Source organism: Mustela nivalis (genome assembly GCF_964662115.1).
Source record: "Mustela nivalis genome assembly, chromosome: 18".
NCBI lineage: Eukaryota > Metazoa > Chordata > Mammalia > Carnivora > Mustelidae > Mustela > Mustela nivalis.
In genome coordinates this window covers 32,573,681-32,584,245 of record NC_139037.1, presented here as the reverse complement: position 1 = coordinate 32,584,245, position 10,565 = coordinate 32,573,681, and positions in this window count along the sequence as shown.

Below are 10,565 nucleotides of genomic sequence, written 5' to 3'. Positions count from 1 at the left end.
TCTTCATTTGTTCCGTTTCTTAAATTCCACATGTGAGTGAAATCATACAGTATTTGTCTTTGTCTGACTTATTTCACTTAGCTCTAGGTCCAACCAGGTCACAAATGGCAAGATTCCATTTCTTTTATAGCTGAGTGATATTCTGTTGCATGGGTGTGTGCACACGTATATATCACATTTTCTTTATCTGTTTGTCTTTCAATGGACATGAGAGCTGCTTCTCTATCTTGGCTATTGTAAATGCTGCAATAAACATCAAGGTAGATGCATCTTTTCCAGTTAGTGCTTCCATTTTCTTTGCGTAAACACCCAATAGTGCAAGTACTGGGTCATACCATCCTTGAATTTTAATATTTTGAGGAACCTCCTTGTGTTTTCCACAGTGGACGCACCAGCTCACATTCCCCGCAACAGGGCAGGACGCTTCCCCTTTCTCCACCTCCTCACCAACACTTGTTATTTCTTGTGTTTTGATTTTAGCCATTCTGGTAACTTATGGTGGTTTTCCTTTGTATTTCCAGGGGTGCGCAGTTTGAAACTGGGAGGTTCCCGCGAGGATGCATGGTCACATCTGAAGGACAGCAGGGGCCAGGCTGAGGAGGACCTGGAGTATGGAGAGTGGAGACAGCCTGGCCACGGTGGCATGGACCCCAAGTCACAGCATCAACTGTTGCCAGCCTGTGACCGGTGGCCCTGCGTCAGGAGCCCGCCCCTGGCCCAGTCAGCGGTGGCCGTGGCTTGTGTCCCACGGGGGCAGAGCTGATTCACTGGGAGGGGCTGTGGATGGCCGACACAAGCCAGGAAAGACCACCTTCTTTTTATAAATGGACCCTCGGGAGGCGTCTGGGTGGCTCAGTGGGTTAAGCCTCTGCCTTTGGCTCAGGTCATGATCTCAGGGTCCTGGGATTGAGCCCCACATCAGGCTGTCTGCTCAGTGGGGAGCCTGCTTCCAGCCCTCTCTCTACCTACTGGTGATCTCTGTCTGTCAAATAAATAAACAAAATCTTAAAAAACAAACAAACAAAAAAACCAAGTAAGCCTTTGGAGGGCTTACTTCAGAGGCTGCCCGGTCAAATAGTTCTTCCTGGTGTGTTGTTGTAATTGAGCCAGCACTTAACATGGGAAATCTCATGTAACAACTCAGGTTTTTAAAAAAATTCTCCTGAAAATAATCATCAGCTCTGACAATTCCAGCCGCTCAATTTTTCTGCTGGGTACCAGGAGGCCGAAGTAACCAGCCCTGCAGGTGGGGCTCAGCTGGGGCTCTTCTGGGTCACCCCAGGGACTCTTCTGTCCCCTTCTGCCATTTGATGCTCAAGGTTAAGCCAAAGGTTTGTCTGAGGTCACAGAGGACCTGCTGGGTACCAGGACAGGGCCTCTGATCCCAGGGCGCTATTTGGTTGTACCTTTTGCCACTTGCCCCCGACAGCTCTAGCAGCTGTTCCAGGGTGTCTTGACTGCATCCTGCCCCTAAAAGATGTTCTGAACCAACAGCAAAAGGGCAAGGCTCCCAGGGGGCTCCCCCCTCACTTCTGCTGGTAACATGTCATTCTTGATGGCTTAGAGTTGAGTCCTCTAATCTCTTCCCCTGGGCCACTAAAACTTATTTCTTTAGAAGTTTCTCCAAGCAGAAAGCCTAAGCACTCTTGGGATAAGCTTGGGATCTGGGGAGCAGGGCTGATTATCCCTTCTCTTGGTATGGTATCCCCCAAGACTGAGCACTGCATGGCTCAAAGTGCCAGCATGAATGGTGACCAAGTAACGGGCCATTGCTGCATACCAAGTCCAGAGGTCCCGCCGAGGGACCCAGAAGGAACATCTTTCCCTCCAGCAAAGGGCTAGAGGTGGAATTCAGGGAAATGGGGTGCTGGGGCCTCCACTTTCCGAGGCAGGTGGACTTGGGACAGGGGTTGAGGATGGTGGGATGAGTGAGGTCTGAGAAGCAAAGCCTACCTCTCTCCAACTGGCTCCAGACTATGACCAGGGGGGCTCCCTGCCCAGAAATTCACATATAGATCAGTGATCAGTGTGGTCCCTGCAGGAAGCCATAGATCTGTGGGAAATGAGCAAGGTGAATTTCTAGGACAGGGAGGAGCGAGCCACTGGTGTGGCCTTGAGTATGGCTCGGATGCCTGCCTACGTACCCTTGGGTTTAAGGCCAACCTTCTCACTCAGGAAGCCTCTCCTTGAGGGAGCAGACAGATGCCTCGGGGCTTCTCTGTGCCCCGCATCCATTCCTGCCGGTCTTCAGATAACATTTCTTGAGCACCTACTATGCATCTGCCACTGAGCTGGGCCATGGGACTGACCAGTGGTGATGCCAACAGCCATGAGATTTAGAACAGAACAGAGCTAGGAGACAGGACGAAGGGTCCGGGTGGCCAGGGAAGCCCTCAGAGGAGTCACACCGAAGCTGACACCAAGGGCAAAGAGGTATTGGCTGCACGGAGCAGAGGGACGGTCAGGCAGAGGCAGAGCAATGCATGATGGTCCAAGGGCAAGGCAAGGGTTCAGGAGACCCGGAAGCAGTCCAGGTGGCTAGCAGTGAAGGGGAGGGAAGAGGGGGAGGCCGGTGACCCCATGTGAGGAGGGCGGGCAGGGCCTTACAGAGGCAGGTAAAGGCCTGGACTCCATCCTGAGACCGCGGGAGTCATGGGGAGCCTTTCAGCTGGGGGCCAGCCTGGGGCTTGGGACGAGGCCTGGGGCTACAGGCAGAGGACAGGCTGGCTGCAGTCAAGCCTCCACACAGGGACGCCTACGCTTACGCCACGACATGGGGCAGTGTGTGCAGGAGGGAATGTCAGAAATATCAGGGTTCTCTGGAGCCCCCGGTGACACAGTGAGGCCTGTCCTGGTGCATGAGTCTGGGTTGGTGAGGCTTTTCCTAATTCTGGTGTGAAAATCCATCATCACCCTGGGAAATCCAGGGCCCTTCAAAGGCCCAAGCTGGAGCTCGCATTAATCTGGGCAGACACCCTCTCGTGGCTGCATGTCCAGCTTGTGTCACTTTAAAATTCTCTTTGTTTCAGCCACCTGAGAGCCTGGGCTGCTGGGGTTGGGGAATCCACAAAAAGACTCAGTGTAGGCGGGGACCAGGGTCTGGGACGCTGGCTGCTGGGCTCAAGGAGAACGTACTGCTGAGGGACCGGTCCACAAGGAACACCCAGCAACCCCCTCAACTACTTCTCCCCCTTCCCCCCACCCCCGCCACTACCATGGTCGCTGGGGAGCAGGGGACTGGCTGTTAGGGACCTGGAGGGAGGCACCAAGTCTCCCAACACGCCTGCCTGGAATGGCGATGCATGAGGAAGTCCCGGAGATCTGCGTCTCTGCCCTCCACACAGGGCAGTGTGCTGGCTCTGGAGGTCTCCCGGGCCTGAAGGGCGTCCCTGAGCAGTGGCTAGGCTTATGGGTGGCTTGGGGCAACTTAAGCCCACCCAGAAGCTCCGGCAGCTTCTCCAGCCACCTCAAGTAAATACACAACCCAGGTAAAGCTAGTTTCCTGTTCTTCAGCCTCAGGACCAACCCCCAGCACGCCCACTCATAGCCAGCCTGCCAACCTCCAAGCTGCCCCTGTGGGATGACCTGGCACAGCCATGGGGTTGGTTGAGCTCCTCTGAGCCAGATCACACCTGAAGCTTTGGGAGAGTCCGGCCCAGCCCACAGGTTCCCAGCTGGTCCTGAGGTGGTCATGGTCTTGGAGGCGGCCAGGCACCTCTGTCCCCTCCTGCCAGCATCTTCATACACCCATTGTGTCCCGGGCTTCAGAAGTCACAGTCTGCCCCCTTCTGGTAGCCAGGAATTCTCAGGAAGCCTCGGGCTGGCAGGAGCTCCATCCAGCCCAGGTGATGGGATGAAGGTGCTGGGCTGAACCCGCCTTGGCATTGCCTCCCAGGTGCCCCTCCCAAGCACTGACTGAGGGGGCGGGAGCTTGGGGACAAGGGCCTCAAATGTATGACCTTCCCTCCAGATGCTGTTATGCATGGCCCACAGGAACAGCATGGAAAATAAGCAACTTGAAACTTGTGTCCCATCACCAGGCAAGGCTGCCTTCAGTGACCTCTAAGTTAATTTTTTTAAAGGGAAATGTTAATTACCCTGACACAGTTCAACTGCACAGTCATTTGTGTGTTAGGAGCATTCACTGGTTAAATCTATTCATATTAAGCAGATGACAACGGCAGAGATTTGTTTTGATGCTTTCTCACCCTGTAGCATATGGAAGCCACAAAACATATGCTTGCACACTGTGCGGGACCAAATGCCAACTGGAGGGCTTGCCTCTCAGTAAGGTCTGGAGCCTGGGGCAGGATCGGTGTTGCCTCTGTACCCTCAGAGGGACCAGAGCTCTGGGGTCAGCAGATCTGGTCTCAAGAGCAATCTTCTTGCTGTGTGGCATTAGGCCAGTGACTTAACTGCACCGTGCCTTGGTTTCTTCATCTATAAATGGGGCTAATAAAGAAGTCTTGTCGGTCCAGTAGCAGAGCAGATTAGATGAAACCGCACACATAAAGTGTGTGGCCCAAGGGGATTGTCCACTGAGAAGGCCCTGTGTTAGCTCCACATGCTAAGGCCACCAGTGCCTTCCCTGGCACACCAAGGGCCGGGCTTGTGATCTTCTTGCCATGGGTAAGGCCGCAGGAGCTCAAGCAGAGGCCCAAGCAAATCACAGGATCATTGCAGAGCCACACTGCCTTCCTTTAGTTCTGTTCCCCAAGTTCAGGGCTCTCTCCTTGTCCCAAGCCTTCCCTTGTCCAGATTTCCAGGTGATCCTGTTTGCTGCTGGGCTGTTTTCCTTTTTCCATTCAGCTCACCAAGCAGTTGGCAAGTGACAGGCAGGGTACAAGAGCCTCTGAGGAAGGGCGACTGGGCTCCAGCTCCCCCTAAACCCCCACTTTCCCCAAAGGGGAAACACAGGCAGACAAATGCCCAAGCAGCCCTGTTCCTGGGAAGCACTACTCTGCGATACCAAGGCGGGGCCACAGGTGGGTAATGGGGCTTGGAGGGCTTTAAGGTCAGCCTGAGGGATGAGTGTTGGGAGGTAGCAGTGAGTAATGGGAAAGGTTCAGATTTGGGGGGAGTTTTAAGATTTTATTTGTGAGTTGGGGCGCCTGGGTGGCTCAGTGGGTTAAAGCCTCTGCCTTCCGCTCAGGTCATGATCTCAGCGTCCTCAGATCGAGCCCCGTGTCGGGCTCTCTGCTCCGCGGGGCTCTCTGCTCTGCTTCCTCCTCTCTGCCAGCCTCTCTGCCTACTTGTGATCTCTGTCTGTCAAATAAATAAAATAAAATAAAAAGATTTCATTTGTCAGAGAGAGAGCGCGAGCGAGCACAAGCAGGGGGAGCAGCAGGGAGAGGGAGAAGCAGGCTGAGCAAGGGGCCCAATGCAGGACTCGATCCCAGGAGCCTGTGGGATCATGACCTGAGCCGAGGGCAGAAGGCTTAGGCGACTGAGCCACCCAGGAGTCCCAAGGCTGGGGTTTTAGGGAAGAGAAAGTCCTCCTTCCTGAGAGTCTGGAGTTTGCCTTTCCAGAACCAGGCCTGAGCAGACAGCCCTCTGCCGTTCCTAAGGGGATGCCAGTTTGGCCTCATTCTCTTTGGGGTGACACCACTCAAACTGGATTAAGTATAAATGGGTAAAAGATTTACGGGTTCGTGGAACTGAAAATGCCAGGGCATGGCTGCCCTCCAGGTACCACCCAGGGCCTCAGGCAGTCACGTCAGACCCAGGTTCCCTGCCACCTCTGGCCTGGGCTCTCTGCGGTGGCTCATTCTCGAGCATCCCACGCCCTCCCTCGGGTGCTACTTCCTAATCCCAGCTCCAGGACGACAGCCTACACCTGGCGCCCGCACTTGGCAACCCCATCAAAACCGCCTCTAGCGGCTGGTTCTCAGTGAGTTCTTCAGCAAGTCCTGGGGAGGACTCTCATTGGACCAACTGGAGTCCAGGCCGGCCTTTGAACCAATCACAGAGGCCAGGCCAGAGGGTAATGCTGATTGGCTCAGCCCCGGTCACGTGACCCCCCCACCTGCTGGCGCTGAGCTGGGCAGTCAGTTAGTTCCTTGGGCTGGGAGTTGGGAAGGGGTTGGTTCTCCAAAGGGTTATCAAGGCGGAGTCCTCAGGTGAATGCAGCAGTTGTCTACTGCAAAGGTGACGGGTTCTGTTAGCTCGGGGTTTACCTTTTCCTCTGTCTTGCTTTCATGCCCCAAAGCTGCTACTTTATGCCAAACATAGAGCAGAGTTATCAGCATCAGACTGGAGCTCCCCAAGGCTCCTGTACTGACCGCTTGGAAAAGCCTCCAGAGTGGAGAGGAGCTGCCGCCGCTCAATCTCCAGTCCTGGAACACCAGGCTTTTGCCTCGCATGGATCGGAGACAGCCATGACAACCATGGCCCCGCAGACTGGGTAGGTCTTAGCTGCCAGGACCCGTGGTTGGCATCCTGAGACCACAAGCGCCAACACTGAGACGTCTTCCACTCCAAGAAGCAGTTCAGGGTACACTGCGCTTCTAGGAAAAAACGTGATCTACGATGCATGCTTTCTCACAAGACATACTAAGTATATGAAATTAGGATACGCTTTACATTATCATGCAGCTTTCAGACCCTCGTCTCCCCATCTCTCTCCTGAGGTGGTAGATGACCAAAGTAGCGAATAATTTAAAAAAATTTTTAAACTAATTGTTCTGCTTCTCTATGTGGAAAATCCAAAAGAATCAACAAAACAGCTTCTGGAGGGGCACCTGGGTGGCTCAGTGGGTTAAAGCCTCTGCCTTTAGCTCAGGTCACGATCTCAGGGTCCTGGGATCAAGCACCACCGCATCAGGCTCTGTTCAGCAGGGAGCCTGCTTCCCCCTCTCTCTCTGCCTACTTGTGATCTCTGTCTCTCTATCAGATAAATAAATAAAATCATTTAAAAAATAAAAGCTCCCGGGACGCCTGGGTGGCTCAATGGGTTAAAGCCTCTGCCTTCAGCTCAGGTCATGATCCCAGGGTCCTGGGATTGAGCCCCGCATCGGACTGTCTGTTCGGTGGGGAGCCTGCTTCCTCCTCTCTCTCGGCCTGCCTCTCTGCCTACTTGTGACCTGTCTGTCAAATAAATAAGTAAAATATTTTATAATAAATAAATAAATAAACGCAAAGCTCCTGGAACTGATAAACCATTATAGCAAGGTTGTCAGATACAAGGTTAATATACAAGTCAATCGTTTCCCTCCATAACAGCAACAAACAAGGGAATTTAAAATTAAAAACACAAAGAGGTGCTGGGGCGGCTCAATTGGTTGAGTGTCCGACTCTTGATCTCAGCTCAGTACTTGGTCTCAGAGTCGTGAGTTCAGGGCCTGCGTTGGGCTCCACATTGTGTGGAGCCTACTTACATTAAAACAACAACAAACCTAAAAACACAAGAACAACTTGTTAGTAATTCCAAAAATGAAATACCTCAGTATAAATCTAACAAAACACGGACAAAAGCTGTATGAGGAAAACCACAACACTGACAAAAGAAATCAAGGAAGATCTAAATAAGTGGAGAGCCAGTCCATGTTCATAGCCAGAAAGAGGCAACATTGTCCAGATGTCAGTTCTTCCCAACGTGATCTCTACATTCAATACAATCACAAGCATTTTTCTGGATACCAATAAACTGATCCTAAAGTTTATGTGGAGAGGCAGAAGATCCAGAATAGCCAACTCAATACTGAAGGAAGAAGAACGAAACTGGAGAACTGACACGACTCAACCTCAAGACATACCCTGAGGCGGCAGTGATCTAAGTGGCAAGAATGGACACACAGATGCATGGAACGGAATGGAGAGCCCAGGAACAGACCCACATAAATACAGACAGACCCAAATAAATACAGATCTTTGACAAAGGAACAGTACAATGAAAAGATAGTCTTTTCAACGAATGATTCTGAACCACCACGTGTCCACACGCACAAAATGTGACATAAAGCTTCACCATTCACAGAAATTAACTCAAACATCAAAGGTGCAATCCTTGAAAGAATTTTTTTTTTTAAGATTTTCTTTGTCAGAGAGAGAGAGAGAGAGAGAGAGAGAGCCTGTGCACACAAGCAGGCTCCCCGCTGAGCAGGGAGCCTGACACAGGACTCCATCCCAGGACCCTGGGATCATGACCTGACCAGAAACCCAGAGTTGGATGACCAACGAACTGAGCCACCCAGGCGCCCCCTGTGACCCCTAATATTTTCAAGGTTTATCTAAATCGTAGCCTGCACCCGTCCTGCATTCCTTGTTAAGGCTAAATAATGTTCTGCTCTACGGGGAGATCACATTTTGTTTATCTCTTCATCCGTTAATGGACATTAGGGTTATTTTCCCCTTTCAGCTGTCGTGAATATGCTGCTGCAAACTTCCGTGTGCCGGGCTCTGCTGGAATACTCATTTTCAGCTCTGGGGGGCATACACCCAGGAGTGGAACTGCTGAGTCCTGTGGTGACACTGTGCGACTTTTTGAGGAACGGCCGAACTATTGCCCACAGCGGCTGTTGCATTTCACACTCCCACCAGTAATGTGTGGGGGTTCCAGTTTCTCCGTATCTTCACCAACTGTTGTTTTCCTTTTTTTTTTTTTTTTTTTTTAATTTTTAAAATTTTTATTCTAGGGGCACCTGAGCAGCTCAGTGGGATAAAGCCTCTGCCTTCGGCTCAGGTCATGATCTCAGGGTCCTGGAATCTAGACCCGAATCAGGCTCTCTGCTCAGCAGGGAGCCTGCTTCCCTCTCTCTCTGCCTGCCTCTGCCTACTTGGGATCTCTGTCTGTCAAATAAATAAAATCTTTTTAAAAAACCTTAAAAAATATTTTTATTCTAGCCTTCCTGTGAAGAGTTTTAAGAACATTAAAAAAAAGGGGGGGGGTGCACCTGGGTGACTCAGTGGGTTAAAGCCTCTGCCTTTGGCTCAGGTCATGATCCCAATATCCTGGGATCTAGGCCCGAGTCAAGCTCTCTGCTCCACAGGGAGCTTCCTTCCTCCTCTCTCTGCCTGCCTCTCTGCCTACTTGTGATCTCTTCTCTGTCAAATAAATAAATAAAATCTTAAAAAAAAAAAAAAATCCTTGTTCAGGTCAGAGAGGCCTTCTGCCAGGTGGTTTCAGCCTGGTCACCAATCAGAAGGTTGCTAAGTGTGGCCTTACCAGGGGCCCTCTCTGCCCCTGCCCTCTCACCAACTTCCCCTTTCTCCTGGCCAGCTTCGGTTCATCAGCCCTGGTCTCATGGTACTCCCTAAGGAGTACCTCCTCTTTTCCACATGAGGACCCTGGAGCTCGCCAGGTCTTAGAGCTCAGGCCTGTGAGCTGCTTTGATTAGGACATCTGGCCCCTGAGCGTGAGGCTCAGTCCCTCGCCCTGCTAGGCCGTCTCTGCCTCACCTGCTCTAAGCCAGAGCCAGTCACCTCCCTTGGTCCCTGTCCCTCCTTTAGCTTTGCTCGGGCTCACCCACATCCCATCTCACACTGTCCAGCCAGCCCCCCAGGCGCTCAATTTCCTTCTAGGGCTCGGTAGCCACAGCCCCTCATTCAGAGCCGGGGCGCCAGTGCCCTGGCGTACTGCCCAGCACCCCCTCTTCTGCCAAGCATGATCCCGCCCCTGCTGTGCTCATGCGCAGAGACCCCACTGTCCCGCCCTCCACAGGAGCTGCTGGGTCCTCACCAGGTGTTGGCTTCCTCTCAAAAGCTCTTCTGCCAATGATTACGTATCCCCTAGGCCCGAGATACATGGTGAGGCAGCGGTAAGCTCTCTGTGTGCCTGCGGGTCGTCAGGCAGGGCTGTGGGCTTCAGGGGCCCAAGGACGTCCCTTGTTACCTGCCGCCGCTCCCGGCACATACCAGCACTCACCTGCTGAATGCACGAGCGACAGGATGAACGAACACATGAACGGACAAGGTCTTAAGAGTTGAGTCGCCGTCTGCCTGTTAAGGGAACTAAGGGTTACCCCAACCCCAACCACACCTCCCACAGGTCGCTTCGGACTGGGCCAAAACCTGCTTGCAGCTTTCTTCAAGGTTTAACACATTGGACTTGGCAGAGCTGGCTCCCTCCCCTTCCCTCCTTGTCACCCCCATCCGTCTCCATCCGCACCCCCCACCCCCACAACCATTATGGTCCCCACCTGGTCACAGCACAGCCAGAGGCTGGTCAAACGGAAATCATCTTGCAGCTCAGATTTTAAAAGTTAACGTTTGCTTCTTAGGCATGCATATAATGGACACTTTAAAATGAGTGGATGGATGGATGGGAGGGAGGGGAGGAGGGAGGGGAAGAAAGGAAAGACATTACAGAATGAAATTCACCCGTATCGCCAGGACATAATTACCATGAACATTTCTGTGTATCTTCTTTCAGCATTTTTCAAAGCACAAATTATTTTTTGCACAGTTGAAAGTATATGACATACATATGTTGTAACCTATTTTTTTCCCAAAGCATTCTAGCATGAATATGATCATTGTCTCCATACATTTAATACTAACGTACGTTTTAATGGCTGCCTAATATTCCATCTTATGAATACGCCACAATTCAAGCCATTCTTCCAGAG